Source organism: Chiloscyllium plagiosum, unplaced genomic scaffold (genome assembly GCF_037043375.1).
Source record: "Chiloscyllium plagiosum isolate Xiang-an unplaced genomic scaffold, Cpla_swu_hap1 HiC_scaffold_16, whole genome shotgun sequence".
In the NCBI taxonomy this organism is placed as follows: domain Eukaryota; kingdom Metazoa; phylum Chordata; class Chondrichthyes; order Orectolobiformes; family Hemiscylliidae; genus Chiloscyllium; species Chiloscyllium plagiosum.
The window spans coordinates 11061595-11078505 of record NW_028270154.1 but is presented as its reverse complement, the minus strand read 5'-3'; the positions used below and the strand labels follow the sequence as shown (position 1 = coordinate 11078505).

The following is a 16911-nucleotide window of genomic DNA, read 5'->3' as shown; positions in this document are numbered from 1 at the left end:
AGGTCCTGACTGCCTCAATCCATGCAATGAACCTTTTCACATCTTTACAGAGCAAGAGGAAGGTGTGAGAGAGGGAGCAAAGATGGGAAAAAGGAGGGAATTGTGAAGGAGAGGGCAAGAAGGAAAGAGCGTAAAGGGAAGGGAGGGAAAGGAAGTGGAAAGCATAAATAGTTAAGTCAGGAAGGACCAGGAAGAGGGTGGAAGGACAAAGGAACAAGGTGTATGAGATCAGGAAGGGAGCAGCAGGATTGAGGGGCTGGGAGGAGTGAAGGGGAAGGTGTGGAGGGACAGCAAAGAGGGGATGGTTGAGATGGCCGAGGTATGACCGAGAGGTGTGAGGGGCAAGAGGGCGGGGGGGAAGGAAGTGGCACATGGATCGAAGAATAGGTTTGAAAGAGAACAGGAGGGAAGGGGGAGGTGAGTGAGGGAGTGGTGTCTTGATCCTGTGCAGTAGATGCCTGGGTAGGTCTACTGACATAATCCATCTGAGGATTACCCGAGTCGGTGATGCAGATGTTGCTGCAAATTGATTTGGCCTCAGTCCCAGTGATTCCGATCAGCTTTTTCCGGTCTTCTATATTAAATGTGACAAGGGACAAGTTGTGTAAGTTTGAATCTGCAGCAGTGAAAGACTCTGCACCTGTTTCCCCTCATCCTCACTGCCTCACTCCTCATTTCAGACAGAACACACACAGAGAGAGAGAGAGAGAGAGGCCGCAAAGTCAAACACAGGATGCAGCAAAGTATCAGCAAGAGAATGTTTAATACCAAACCAACTGACCAATGTTACACACACTCACTGACAATCACACACAAATGTAGACACACACACACACTCACTGACAATCACACACAAATGTAGACACACACACACACTCACTGACAATCACACACAAATGTAGACACACACACACACTCACTGACAATCACACACACACACACACTCACTGACAATCACACACAAATGTAGACACACACACACACTCACTGACAATCACACACACTCACTGACAATCACACACAAATGTAGACACACACACACACTCACTGACAATCACACACACTCACACACACTCACTGACAATCACACACAAATGTAGACACACACACACACTCACTGACAATCACACACACTCACTGACAATCACACACAAATGTAGACACACACACACTCACTGACAATCACACACAAATGTAGACACACACACACACTCACTGACAATCACACACATACACTCACTGACAATCACACACACACTCACTGACAATCACACACACACTCTCACACACACACACACTCACACACTCACACACACTGACAATCACACACACACACACTCACACACACTGACAATCACACACACACACACACACTCACTGACAATCACACACACACTGACAATCACACACACACACTCACACACTCACACTCACTGACAATCACACACTCACTGACAATCACACACACACTGACAATCACACACACACACACTCACACACTCACACTCACTGACAATCACACACTCACTGACAATCACACACACACTGACAATCACACACACACACACACACACTCACTGACAATCACACACACACTGACAATCACACACACACACACTCACACACTCACACTCACTGACAATCACACACACACTGACAATCACACACACACACACTCACACTCACTGACAATCACACACTCACTGACAATCACACACACACTGACAATCACACACACACACACTCACACACTCACACTGACAATCACACACTCACTGACAATCACACACTCACTGACAATCACACACACACTCACTGACAATCACACTCTCACATACACACACACACTCACACACACTCACTGACAATCACACACACACACCAGCTACTCATACAATCACACATATAGGCACAAATATATACAGATGTTGATGTACAGACACACACAGACAAACATTCAGCACACACACATTCCCACACACATTCACACACCCACACGCAGGTACATGCTGAAGGACATATTCAGAGACAGTCAGACTGGCAAATACACAGACATAGGCACACAGAAATGCATGTACAGACACGTAGATGCACGTCCACTCACACATATTCACAGTGATATGCACATACATACACTCATAGACACACACGTGTCCACAAAAAGATGCATGCTCACACACACACACATACAAACGCGCACACACAAACATGCATGATACAACAGCACGCAAACTGACACATGCTCACACACACATACACGCACAGACAGACGCACTCAAACAGATGGACACACACTTTGGAACAAAACACTTGAAGGAATTTCCTGAAACAAAACTGCTCCAAAATAGTCCTGGAGCTGACGTTTACTCAATTCCCTGGCTGCATTTATCTGTCAAAGTGGCAGGGGATCCCCAGGCCGAATGGAGAGTTTGCAAAAATACAGGATGCACAGAGCAAGTTATTCATTTCATACAGACAGTTCCTTCCAAGGGTAAACCCCATTTACTGTGAAATTCAATAGTCCCGGTAGAAATTCTCATTTGGTTTTCATTTGCAGCCCTTCGTCTGGAAATATTCACACAGGGGAAAAAGAGTTACTTGTACTGGGCTTTCAAAAGACAAAGGAGATTTTTGTTGGGGTTTTTAAAAATGAGGCCCCATTTGATACATAAAGTGTGCAGTGTGGTTACCAGGCAGGGTAACCCAGTAAGATCTCCCTGCTTGAATTCCCCATCTTTACAGAATTAAATAGATCAGTGAGCTGAAGGGAGCTGAATTCAGGCAGGAAAGCTGTTCCTGGTTAAAATCCAGGAACTACCCCAAGACGCAACACACTTCTAGATATGGGGCAGGAGAATTGGGCGGTCGTGTGCCTCAATTGGAAATTGCCACCAAGAGAAAAACATGAATGACGAGCAACCTATTGAGATAATAGCTACTTAATCAGATTTTCTTTGAAATTAAATAGGTTGAGTGTGAAGTATTAGCCCCAGGAGAGGGCATTCCCCCAGCCCAAGCCTTCTGCTCCTTTGAAACTCTTGCAATACCTAGGTGATTCTGAGAGTGCGGCAGGGTCTTGTATGTGACAGTGCAGCACTCCATCTGTACTGGCCCTGAAAGCACTGACCAGAGTTCTTTAAAGTAGAGTCCTTGACCTCACCACTTTCCGAGTGTGACCATAACTCAAAGGACCCCAGGTACCCACGCCCAGGAACTAGGGGTCAATGGTTCAAGGGACATTACACTTGGGTGCTCTCACTTAATTTATGAATGATTGACAGATATTCAGTGAGTTCTTGAAGGAGCACTGCCAATCACGTGCGACTGAGTGAGACTTCCCGTCACCTTGGCAACTGAACAAGTGCCATTAGCTCGGAACATCCACTCTATTCCTCCCTGCCAGACCTGCTGAGTTTCTCCAGTGCTTGCTGTTTTATGTTTCAGATCTCCAGCATCCATAGAGTTTTGGCTTCATTCCTGAACAGAGGGGACCCAGGCTAAAAATTAGAGTTGGACCTTTAGAATTGAAGTGAGTTACACCCTGCAACTCATCAGTGGATGAAAGTTGGAGCAAGAGTGGGATTCATGCAGGGCTGTAAAAAAATCGATACACTCCATATAAAAAGAAGGCATGGACGGGTCGGACCAAAGGGTCTGTTTTGGTGCTTTCATGGCAATTACTCATGTGACTCGGCCAATGTTGTCCATCTCATACGTTGCAGGCAAGGATGCACTGAGGCATGGTACATTGGGGAAACCGAGCAGAGGCTACAACAGCGGATGAATGGACACCACACAACAATCACTAGGCAGGAGTGTTCCCTCCCAGACATGGAACACTTCGGCGGTCCGGGATATTCAGCCTCGATCCTTCGGGTGACCATCCTCCAAGGCGGGCTTCAGGACAGGCAACAATGCAGAGTGGCCGAGCAGAAGCTAAGTTCGGTACCCATGGGAATGGCCTGCCAACCGGGACCTTGGGTTCCTGTCACACTACAGGTGACCCCACTGCATGATACACTCTCTCTCTCTCTCTCTTACACACACACTCCTACATACTCACACACCCACAGCACTGTCTGCCAGCTCAGATGAATTTCAAAAACACTGAAGGGCTCTCTCTCAGTTCCCCAGGGGCAATAGTTTAGATTAGATTAGATTACATTACAGTGTGGAAACAGGCCCTTCGGCCCAACAAGTCCACACCAACCCACCCATACCCCTACATTTACCCCTTACCTAACACTACAGGCAATTTAGCATGGCCAATTCACCTGACCTGCACATCTTTGGACTGTGGGAGGAAACCGGAGCACCCGGAGGAAACCCACGCAGACACGGGGAGAACGTGCAAACTCCACACAGTCAGTCGCCTGAGGCGGGAATTGAACCCGGGTCTCAGGCGCTGTGAGGCAGCAGTGCTAACCACTGTGCCACCGTGCCGCCCACTGCAAGAACAGGTTGCTTAACACATTGCTCTTTGTGGGAACTTGGGGTGTACAAATTGGCTGTTGTGTTTCCTGCAACAGGGACTACATTTCAAAAGTGTCTCACTGGATGTGAAGTGGGTAGTAGGTCCTCAGGATGAGGGTGTGCTGAGGGCAGGACTTTGCACGTGGCATCTTTTGACAGGGGTGATTACAGTGTAGCTATCACATAAAACCGAATGATTTACCTTTGGCTCATCAGAAGGATCCACACAAGGATAAGTGACCTGTTAGGTCATGTCCCTATGGCCATCAAATGCTGAGGTGGGACTTGAACCAAGCAGCCCTGGCCCAAAGCTAGGGATAATATCCAATGTGCCACAACATCCCATGTGGGTGCAGAACTGCCATGGTTATAAAATGTATACATACAATATATAAAAGCTTAAACACACATACAAAAAGGTTCAAGAACAGCTTCTTCCCCGCTGTTATTGAACTTTTAAATGGACCTCTCAAATTTCAAATCCAATGTTGATCTTGCTTTTTGTGCACTTTCTCGTAACATTGTATTCCTCACTATGTTCAGTCATCGTGGGGTCTTTTAATGATATGATCTGCATGTACTGCACACAAAACAACTTTTCATTATACTTAGGAAAATGTGACAATAATAAATCAAATCAAAAGGTGTGCTGATGAAGTGCAAATGATGTATTTAATTATGAATAACAGGGTTTTATGGCCCAAGTTACAAATTGCAGAAATTATCAACATTTGCCCTCATTGCAGACGATAAAGACGAGCCCACAGGATGGTGCAGTCGCAATTTGATGCCAATTATAATCTGTACTGAGGGTAATTGCATGCTCCTGGTTCATTCTGACCAGGCAGTGCTCTGCCAGATGGATTACAATTGCAAATCTAACAGTTACCAGGAAAAGGATGCTACATCTCAACTGCCTGGATTTTCTGATTTTATCCAGACTCTGCACAGATGCTTGTCTCCTTCCTAATGTTTCTGACAGAAATGGATGTTAGCCTGAATCCCACTGCAGCCTCCTAAAAAAAGAGTCACATGATTTCCAACTAATTAGCGAATCTCTCCACCGCCTTCATTGCAAAGTTACAAGGTTATAGTCCAACAGGTTTATTTGGAAGCACTAGCTTTTGGAGCGACGCTCCTTTATCAGGTAGCTGTTGAGCAGGATTATAAGACAGAGAATTTGTAGCAAATTTGCTTTAAATTCTGTGATGTATGATTCCGCCCCACTAGCTACCTGATGAAGGAGCAGTGCTCCGAAGGCTAGTGCTTCTAAATAAACCTGTTGGACTGTAACCTGGCATTGCGTGATTTTTAACTTTGACCGCCCCAGTCCAATACTGGCTCCTCTGCATCTTTGTTACAAAGAGCATTTAAGATAGTGAGATGCTGCTCAGGAATTGGACTTCTTTAACTTTTGTCATTTCAAACTTAGAAAGAGGGCATTCTGTTCATTGGAGCTGTTTCTAGCTTTACAGCTGCTCTTGGTCATATCCGATCGTCAGAGCTTTCCTTTCCCCTTTAATATTTTGGATGGTAATTTGTTGTAATTGACTTTAACTGCCACTTGCAGAGTCGTGTTCCAAAAATGAATAAATCTTCACAGAGTGAGACCATAAGAACTTGAGAGGAAGTAGGCCATTCAGTCCATCGAGTCAGCTAAACCCCTTTCCTGGTCCACTCCAGCCAGCTCTACCCTCATTCTTTTGTAATTGCCTTTAGTTAGTTTAGCACGGCTGTTCCCAAACCATGTTTCTCTCTCTCAAACTGAATGCTAAATTGTACCAAGTTATGGTCACTGTTTCCTCAGAGATCTCTTACTCGGAGATCATTTATTAAACCTGCCTCATTACAGATCAATCGATGTGAGATAGCCTGATCCCTGGTTGTATCCACATCATTTTCTTTCTAGGGAACGATCTTGAATACATCCCCTGAGCTCTTCCTCATGGTCACCTCCACCAATCTGACAATCCTAATTGACACGGTTGAGGTGTTATTCACAGGATCAGGCCTTTCAGTCCCTCTCACTTTTGCTATCCAGACTTGATATGCAGTCCATCAAAGTTGATTTTTAAGGAATTTTGCCGGAGCTGGCTACAAGAGGATCACCAGTATTTACTTGATCGATCCTTCTGTTGAATCCAAACGAGAGTGTGGAGGCATTGCTGCCATGATTCTTCTAGTGTACTTGTGTGTGTGTCACTGATATGCAATCCACATTTCTCTCTAATACAGGAGTGCAGTGAACATGGAGCAAAGGAGCTGGAATAGGCCATTTAGCCCCTCTCGCCTGCCCCACCGTTCTTGATCTATTGCCATAATGTCAGATTCCCACATTATCCCCATATCCCTTGATGTCATTAAATGTCACAGAGTGGCATAAAGTAGGAAAATTTTGGACGCATAGTGACTGTCACATTGGAGTCATAAAGATGTACAGAGTCCTGATGAAGGGCTTATGCCCAAAATGTTGATTCTCCTGTTCTTCGGATGCTGTGTAACCTGCTGTGCTTTTCCAGCATCACACTCTCCACTCTGATCCCCAGCATCTGCAGTCCTCACTTTCTCATTATAGAGATGTGCAGCATGGACATAAACCCTTTGGTCCAACTTGTCATGCCAACCAAATATTCTAAATTAATCTGGCCCCATTTGCCAGCATTTGGCCCATATCCCTGTAAACTCTTCCTATTCATATACCCATCCAGGTGCCTTTAAATGCTTAATTCTATCAGCCTCCACCACTTCCTTATTCCATACACGCACCACTCTCTGTGTGAGAAAGTTGCCCCTCAGGTCCCTTTTATATCTTTCCCCTCTCACCTTAAAACTATGCCCTCTAGTTCTGGACTCTCCCACTCCAGGGAAAAGACTTTGTCTATTTATCCATGCTCCTCATGATTTTATAAACCTCTATAAAGTCACCCCTCAGCCTCCGACACTCCAGGGAAAGCAGCCCCAGCCTATTCAGCATCTCCCTGTTGCTCACACCCTCAAATACTGGCAATATCCTTTTAAATTTCTTCTGAACTCTTTCAAGTGATAGAACAATCCAATTAATTCTAGTTTATGTTTCCTGCTTAGTCTCCCTAACCCTCTTACCAATTTCCTTCAAGCATTTAGGTAATTTTCTTCCAAATCTAATTGTTGAATCTGTTTCCACTGTCCTTACAGGTGGGGGTAGGGGGTCAGGTCAGAGTACGCACTGCATTAAGAAACTAATTTCTATTTATCTCCTTCATTCTTTCCAATTAGTGTCCCTGGTTACCAACTCACCTGCCCTTAAGAACATAATTACTCAATCAAAACACTTTATGATATGATTGATCCTCTTCCAACTCTTTTCCTAACTTTCTCTGCTATAAGGAGAGTGATATCAGCTTCTCAGGTCTCCCTTGCTCCCATACTGACCCACTGCATGGGTCAAAGCTCCCCCTGCTTTCCTTTAAGTGGCAGCATTAGGGACATAGAACATAGAAAATTGAACATTACAGCGCAGTACAGGCCCTTCAGCCCTTGATGTTGTGCTGACCTGTGAAACCAATCAGAGGCCAGTCTAACCTACTCTATTCCATTATGATCCATATACTTATTCAATAACCATTAAAATGCCCTTAAAATTGGCGAATCTACTACAGTTGCAGGCAGGACATTCCACGCCCCTATTACTCCCTGAGGAAATCTTCTCAAAAGTCACTAACTCTATGAGTAAAGAAACTACCTCTAACATCTGTCCAATATCTATCACTCCTCAATTTAAAGCTACATCCCCTCGTGCTAGCCATCACCATCCGAGGAAAAAGGCTCTCACTGTCCACCTTAACTAATCCTCTGATCACCTTGTATGTCTCTATTAAGTCACCTCTTAACCTTCTTCTCTCTAACAAAACCTTTGATGTTCACCCGAGATGACAAGCTCGGACTCTGGTTTAGTGAGTCCTCCGAAAGGTAGCGCCTCTGACAGTGCAGCAATCTCACAGCGGGGCTTCTGTGAGGGTCAGCCAAGTCTGGAGAGGGACTTGGAGGGAAGTGGTAAAGTCATGGCAATATCTCTGGACTAGGATTCCAGGAGCCTATGCTAACATTCATTCCTGATGAAGGGCTTTTGCACTGCTCCTCGGATGCTGCTTGACCTGCTGTGCTTTTCCAGCACCACTCTAATCTAGACTCTGATCTCCAGCATCTGCAGTCCTCACTGTTGTCTACGTTAACATTCTGGAAACATGGAATCAAATCCCCATGACGGATGGTGGAAATTAGATTTCAATAAAAATCTGCAATGGAAAGGCTGAGGGGTGATTTTGTAGAGGTTTATAAATTCACGAGGGGCATGGATAGGGTGAATAGCAAAGCTCCCTTTCCTAGGGTGGTGGAGTCCAAAACTAGAGGGTATTGGGTTTAAGGTGAGAGGAAGAAGATTTAAAAGGGACCGGAAGGGCAATTTTTTCACGCAGAGGGTGGTGCGTGTATGGAATGAGGAGGTTGTAGAGGTGGGTACATTTAGTAGACATTTGGACAGGTACATGGTTAGGAAACATTGAGAGGGATATGGGCCAAATGCAGGTAAATGAGACTAGTTCAGTTTGGAATAGCTGGTCAGTCAACATGGATGCGTTGGAGCAAAGGGTTTGTTTCCATGCTCTGTGTGTCTATGACTTTATGGTTCACTCATGTTAAAAAAGCAAAATGCTGCAGATCTGAAACAAACGCAGAGCATACTGGAGAAACTCAGCAGGTTTTTCAGCATATGTGGAGAGAGAAACAGTCTGCTATGATTCTTCTTCAGAAATGAAGGGGCTTGGAAAACAGGTTCACTGTTAGAATGCCTGAAGTGTGGAAGGAAGCCATTCGGCCCATTGAAGAATATCCCACCCCTTTACCCTATCCCTGTAACGCCTGCCTTTCCCATAGCTAACCCATACATCTTTGGAAACCAAAGCATCCGGAGGAAACCCACACAGACATGAGGAGAATGTACAAATTCCACACAGTACAAGGCTGGAATTGAACCTGGGTCCCTGGCGCTGTGAGGCAGCAGTGCTACCCAGTGAGCCACTATGCCACCCATACCACCTTTGTTGTTGTTCAGTGAAGGGACCTTAACTGGTCTGGTCCATGTGTGACTCCAGACTCACAACAACATGGATGACTATTAACTGCCCTTGGGGCATTTAGGGCTGGGCAATAAATGCTGGCACAGCCTGTGATGCCCCACATCCCACGAATGAAGGAAACAGAAGTACCAAGTGATTAATGACTCAGAAAAATAACAGGCCCCAAATGTGGTAGAAATTACACCCAAAGTCAACCAATACCGGCCTGAAATGGAAAATGTAATGGAGGAAAGAGAAGCTGCCAGCACAGTGCTGACTGAACTGAGTTAATTAGGCCAAAGAAAGAAAATAGAACCTTTGCTTATAAAAGATTTTTGTTTCAACATCCTGACAGACAGCTGCGTTATGTGGGAAAATGGAACAAGCACCTCATTAAGACCTGCACCTCCAGGGGACTCTAATCAGGCCTAGCGAGCAAATGTTTGGTCGCAAAAATGTGTCAGAAATCTTCAACAAATCAAGCTATGTACTCAGGATTTCTCAGCCAACTTTCCAGTTCTACTCATTTAAAAATAGGACATTTAATTTATGCAAAAATCGGAGAACACACCTCCTCTGGGGGCTCCCTTCAAAGCTCCCACCACAGGGTGTGATCCCACTTCTACACAATGTTAGCAGATCCCACTTTAGGCATGATGGAGGACGGAGGGTGGCAATAGCGGGTGGGGTATCTGCTGCTGTTCTTATCCAGCTGAAAATGAGGGAGATGTCTTCGTTGAATTGGATTAGGCAGAGCTGGCCAAATAACCTAAACCTAGCACAAAAACGCACTAGCAAGGGAAGTGCTGCAGGCTCAGGGGTGTCTTCTTTCAGATACAGGGTTAACTGAGACCTGCCTCTGCCCTCGCTGTTGGTCACGATGTATTCTGCCCAGATTTTTCACTGGGTTATATCCCTCCAGGCAGGTCACCATTAGTAAACCTTAGCTCTGTTGCTCACGTCCTAACTCACGCCAAATTCTGTTCAATATCAGCTCTGTACTCGCTGGCCTGCATTGCTTCCCAGTGAAACAACATCTCAAATGTAAAACTTCTCATCATCTTCAAACAAGCACCACCCCACATGGTCTTTGCCTCTCTCTATCTCTGTAGTCCCTACCACACCACTGCCCTCCCCAGACCGCTCTCCTTTCTCGTCTTTTTGTACATCCCTCCATTTTAATCATTCTGTGATTGACAGCTCATGCCTTAGCTGCGAAATTCCCAATCTCTGCAGATCACTCCCCACATCTCTCCATCTCTCTAACTTCATCCCTTTGTTCAGATACTCCTTAAAACACATCTCTCTGACCAAACTGTACCTGGCAATATCTGTGTCCAGCCAACTCCCAACCTGCCCCTACACCATTGCTATTGACTCCTACCTACCCTTAGGGCAATTAAGGATGGTTTACAAACTCTGGCCTAGCCAGTGACACTCACATCCCACAAACAAATGAAGACAAGAATTGACAGTAAATAAGATCTAAATTTAAGAGTTGTTTGTTTTCTGGTCACCCAATATTTTTGTGTCATACAGATCTTCAAAAGAATTTGAAACAAAAATCACACAATTATTTTCTTTGGGGTTTCCTTGTTTATAACATTATCCTAGAGATCAACATGGACAATCCCAGCAACCTTTTTATCTGACCCTTCTAGCACCATTATGATTCACTTCACTTCCCCCAGCGTAAATAGTCCTGTAGGTCTGCTTTCTCTTAGAGAGAGAGATGGCTGGTGATGGTTTAACCTGGAGGTCACCGTGCCTCAGCTGAGGGGAGATGTTGAGAAGGAGGGATATTTATAGTAAAGGGATCAAAATTTGAATTGAATTACCTTTATTGTCACACATGGTCAGAATCCAGTGAAAAGTTTACAAGTTGCCACTTATGGTGCCATCTGAAGTACAAGGTACCTAGGTACAGATTCTTCAATACCTGTTCTTAGGGAAAAAAACTAGAAAACTAAAGAAATAAAAATTCCAGCATTACAGATCGAAGGAATAAATTAGAAAATAAAATGTTCAGAGTAACAGTCCTTCCAACCCAGTCTACATCTGCACCTTGCCTCCAGTCCACACCAGCCCTTTATGGGGTTGAGAAACATATCGGCCATGACTGAATAGCAGAGCAGACTTAAAGGGCTGAATGGCCTAATTCTGATCCTGTACCTTACGGTAATCTCAGCCATTGTAGGAATTGAACCTACGTTGTTAGTGTTACGCTACATCACAAACCAGCTGTCTAGCCACGTGATCTAACTGACCCTCATATTACATCCTCCACCACCAACAAGATGGTCAGGCAAAAAGGGATAAAACTTAAATTATTTTAAGAAACATTCTTCCTGTCCCACGCTGTTGTGATGAGCAACAATAACACTTCTTTAAAAATTAAAAGAATTATTGAGTAAAGAGATTGCTGTGAGGAAACTCTGCCAAGGCAGCATGATGAGTAATTTCAAAACATGTTTTCACTAGTTTCTTCTGTTATGATGTGAATTTCTAAACCTTGTAATTTGACCTCTAAGAAGTCTGAGGTAGCTTGATTTTCGATGAATAAATATGTGGAGAAAAAATATGGCAATGACTGCTTTGCAACTGCACAGCAGCTGTAACCAGTTTAATTTTTTTTTCAGTACAAGTCCAGCTTATGTGGGTCAACAAAAGAAATAGTGTTTCACTTGAGTTTCAAATCCACCTCCCTTGCTTTCCCCTCCCCACTCTGTCTCCTCCCTGCTTGTGTAAGTGAAACCAGAGTACAGTGAGGTAGAGAGAATTGTGAATAAGATCCTCTTTAATTCTGAGAGGACGGGAAAGTCAGAACTCACTCTTGCTCGGTCTCTCTCTCTCTCACACACAAATACACACACACTCTTTCCTGTTCCCTGAGCTCTGCTCACTGCAGTAACAAGACGGTTCCAGCCACAGGTAAGGATCCGCAAGGCTTTACTTTTCTTATCTTTGCGATGGCAGTATAAATGGGTGGTGAGAGAGACAGGTGAAAACGTAGTGAAGAGGGCAAAGCAGAAAGCAGAGGAGAAAGCTGACCAGTGGAGAATAGGTGACAGGAGTTTGTGTTTGAAAGCAAATGAGAGAAAGATAGCACAAATGCCAGAGGTCTACAGGGACAAAGCAGAGTAGTGTTTGAACAAGAGGGGAAGGATGTTACTGTGTGGGCACTGGACTTTGTTAGTCAGTGTCCTCCCCCCCCCCCAAGGTGATATTGTCTTGTTGTAGGACAGCCAGGAATAGGAATGGCAATTATTGGATATTTCAGTGCGATGCAGAGAACTTAGCAAGAGTCCCACTCAAAAACTATTGATGCCAAGAGGTTCGTGGTCGGGGGGCGTTGAATTAAGAATTTTAAGATTTGAGACTGACAAGATCTTTGCTAGGCAAAGATTCTCGAGCCAGGGCAGTAAGATCCAACCATGATCAAGCTGAATGACAGAACCGGTTTGTGGGATTCAATGGCCACCGCCTGTTCCTGTGGCATAAGAGATTAGTGGCTGGGCATTTTAAATGAGTGTTTGAAATTGTTCCCTGCCCTGCAATTAGATCAACACATAAATGTTTCCTGGGAAAGGAGTGAGATGAATTAAACTCTGCTCCTGTTCTTCATTAGCCTCTGAATGTTTGTATATGTGTACATAAAATGTTGTGAAACAGCTCCAGTGCTGGAAATTGTGTTTTAATTTGGCCTTTAGTGCGCGAGGCGAGCCAATTAGCTGGCATCGTCTGCCAAGGTAGACTGGAGTGATTCATCAGGATGGCTGTACAGTGTACGGCTGCCTGCCCTGTGAATGGAGCCCAAGTCAAACAAAATCCCTGCCTTGAGCATATTCTCTGCACAAAGCAGAGGCTTCATTGTCCCTGTCCAGGAGGGATTGTGTTGGAGCCTGCCTGTATGCACTGAAACAGAAAACAGGACTATTTGCTGCATCAAAACAAAGCACCCTCACAGTACAACAAACAGCGTTCCCTCCAACACTCATAGACACTGATGTGGGTCAACAATCTGAGAGATTGGGGATCCTGCCTGATTGAGCTTTTAGTAAAGATAAATAGCCACCCAGCACTCCCTAAGCCCCTCTTCCCACCCCACCCAAGAACAAGAAATATACTTTGACAATGAATTAACTGCTACAGTTTGAGTGAAGGCTTTGCCCCGAGAGTATTAGTGCTCAGGTTGTGGTGGGTTCAACATTGTGGTAGGAATGCATTTGAAACCCATCCCTAATTGCCCTTGAGAAGGTGGTGGTGAACCTTCTTCTTGCTGCATGTGACGAAGATTGCATTAGTCCATGTGTGTGTTACTGCCACGGCAAGTCTTGGCTTAAACGCATGGTTGAGGTTATATAGGAAGCACTCCTGGATTGGAATCCGATTCAGAGTGGGCACATTTATCAGATCATAAGACAACAAAGTTGATGGAGGATTTACTCATTCTCACCTACATGCCTCCAGTAGTCTAAGCAGGCTGTGTATTATTTCAGGGGTTACATTAGCGTGGTAACCATCATACCATGGCCAGACCCAAGATGGACTAATGAGCCAACTAGACATGTCAATGAAAAGGTTCACTTGAAAAGGTGACGAAGGAGGTTGATGAGGGGAAAGCGGTAGATGTGGTATATATGGATTTTAGTAAGGCGTTTGATAAGGTTCCCCATGGTAGGCTACTGCAGAAAATACGGAGATATGGCATTGAGGGTGAGTTGGAGGTTTGGATTAGGAATTGGCTGGATGGAAGAAGACAGAGGGTAGTAGTTGATGGCAAAGTTTCTTCATGGAGTGCCGTCACTAGCGGTGTTCCGCAAGGATCTGTTTTGGGACCATTGCTGTTTGTCATTTTTATAAATGACCTGGAAGAGGGGTTAGAAGGTTGGGTGAGCAAGTTTGCGGATGACACGAAAGTCGGAGGAGTTGTTGACAGTGAGGAAGCATGTGGCAGGTTACAGCAGGATATAGAGAAGCTGCAGAGCTGGGCAGAAAGGTGGCAGATGGAATTCAATGTAGCTAAGTGCGAGGTGATTCACTTTGGGAAGAATAACAAAAAGATGGGGTACTGGGCTAATGGTCGGATACTTGGTAGTGTGGATGAGCAGAGGGATCTTGGTGTCCATGTACACAGATCTCTGAAAGTTGCCACCCAGGTAAATAGTGCGGTGAGGAAGGCATATGGCGTACTGGCTTTTATTGGTAGAGGAATTGAGTTCCGGAGTCCTGAGGTCATGATGCAGTTGTATAAGACTCTGGTACGGCCGCATCTGGAATATTGTGTGCAGTTTTGGTCGCCATACTATAGGAAGGATGTGGAGGCATTGGAACGGGTGCAGAGGAGGTTTACCAGGATGTTGCCTGGTATGGAAGGAAAATCGTATGAGGAAAGACTGAGGCACTTGGGGCTGTTTTCACTAGAGAAAAGAAGGTTTAGGGGTGACTTGATTGAGGTGTACAAGATGATTAGGGGGTTAGATAGGGTCGACAGTATGAACCTTTTCCCGCGTATTGAGTCGGGTATTACAAGGGGGCATAGCTTTAAATTAAGGGGGGGTAGATATAGGACTGATGTTAGGGGTAGGTTCTTCACTCAGCGAGTCGTTAGTTCATGGAATGCCCTGCCAGTAACAGTGGTGGACTCTCCCTCTTTATGGGCATTTAAGAGGGCATTGGATAGGTATATGGAGGATAGTGGGTTAGTGTAGTTTAGGTGGGCTTGGATCGGCGCAACATCGAGGGCCCAAGGGCCTGTACTGCGCTGTATTCTTCTATGTTCTATGTTCTATGTTCTATGTCTCCAGTATAGGTCCTTGTCAATACTGTGCATGAAGTTAGAGGTGATCATGTTCTCATTACCTTTATAATCCTTGTCCTCCACATGAAGACAGCACTATTAAAGAATAGGGGAACTTTGTAATTGTTGAACAATATCAAAAGTTCTATTATTTTCTCATTCTGTTGCAGGATAAGCATAATGCTAGCTGGGCTAGCAGTGGTTATCCATCTCTAATTTCCCCAGCGAAGGGCAACCATCACTTCCCTGATGGTCATAATTTGTTTGAGTTCCTCCCTCCCTTCCATTTCACAATTTGTTACAATTTCTAGATATTACTTGTGTGCTATACTTTGATGACCAATGCAAAATACTGTTCAATTCATCAGTCACCTCTTAGTTTTCCATTTTTAATTCTCCAGATTCACTTGCTTAAGAACCAACTCTGACTTTGTTAACTTTTTAAAATATCCATAGAAACTCTTACAATCCGTTCTTATACTTCTAGTCAACTTTCCCTCAACTTTAATTTCCTCCTCATTAATCTTTCAGCCATTTTTGCTGCTTTATTTAATATTCTACCCAATCTTCTAATCTGCGACCCTTCTTTGCGCAATTAAATGGTTTTTTAGTTTAGTTTTATATTTATTGAAATATGTGTATAAAAATATAGTGAAACGTGATTTCTCGCGCATTAAACACAAAGTGTTGCCACATTCCAGCACCATCTTGAAACACCGATATAATGCAAGATTTTACTATAATAGATAAAAGCAAATTACTGTGAATGCTGGAATCTGAAACCAAAAGAGAAAATGCTGGAAAATCTCAGCAGGTCTGGCACCATCTGTAAGGAGAGAAAAGAGCTGACGTTTTGAGTCTAACTGACCCTTTGTCAAAGCTTTGACAAAGGGTCAGTTAGACTCAAAATGTCAGCTCTTTTCTCCTTACAGATGCTGCCAGACCTGCTGAGATTTTCCAGCATTTTCTCTTTTGGTTTACTATAATAGAGTTCATCTTTCTCTCTTCTCCTTGTTCCTCCTTCACTGTTTCTCCACTGCTTGGCATTGGCTGGGGTCTCTGTAACAGACTCCAGGGTCTTGTTTAAAACATTTTATAAGTTTTTCAGTTAATTACTAAATGGTGGCTCCTCACTTTGGAATGTTTCTTTCTCATTGGAAATCTATTGTGCATTCATAAATATCCCTTTAGGTGTCTACTGCTGAATATCTGTCATTCTATCCCTTTACCAGGGATTGGGCAGGTCACCTTAGCCAGCTCTGTTTTGATGCTCTTCATAAGCACCTTTATTTGAAACACTGCTACTACCCAAGTGCAATTATACTGCCAGGATGTTAGTCAGTCTTATCTTGTTCCATATTACCAGGCCCAGTATTCTCCCTGAACAATGATGAAAAACTGCAGATGCTGGACTTCTGAGAGAAAAACAAAAATTGCTGGAGAAACTCAGTAGGTCTGGTAGCCACCAAAGGGAGGGAAACAAGTTAACATTTTGAGTCCAATGACTCTTCTTGAGAAGTTCTTTGCCTGGTCTGTGGTTGGCTG

The 16911-nt window shown here is 44.3% G+C and overlaps 1 protein-coding gene and 1 long non-coding RNA gene across 3 annotated transcripts in view; one reads left to right on the top strand and one right to left on the bottom strand.

Moving 5' to 3' along the window:
- The window catches only part of LOC148147478 (uncharacterized), a 116992-nt gene that overhangs the window by 67253 nt on the left and 32828 nt on the right, over window positions 1-16911 (bottom strand). The gene's annotated exons all lie outside the window — the stretch shown is intronic.
- The window catches only part of synpo (synaptopodin), a 102157-nt gene continuing 97606 nt past the window's right edge, over window positions 12361-16911 (top strand). For both annotated transcript variants that reach the window (XM_087995116.1, XM_087995119.1), the window contains exon 1: window positions 12361-12497. The gene's annotated coding sequence lies outside the window, so the exon portion shown is untranslated. The remainder of the gene's footprint in view (window positions 12498-16911) is intronic.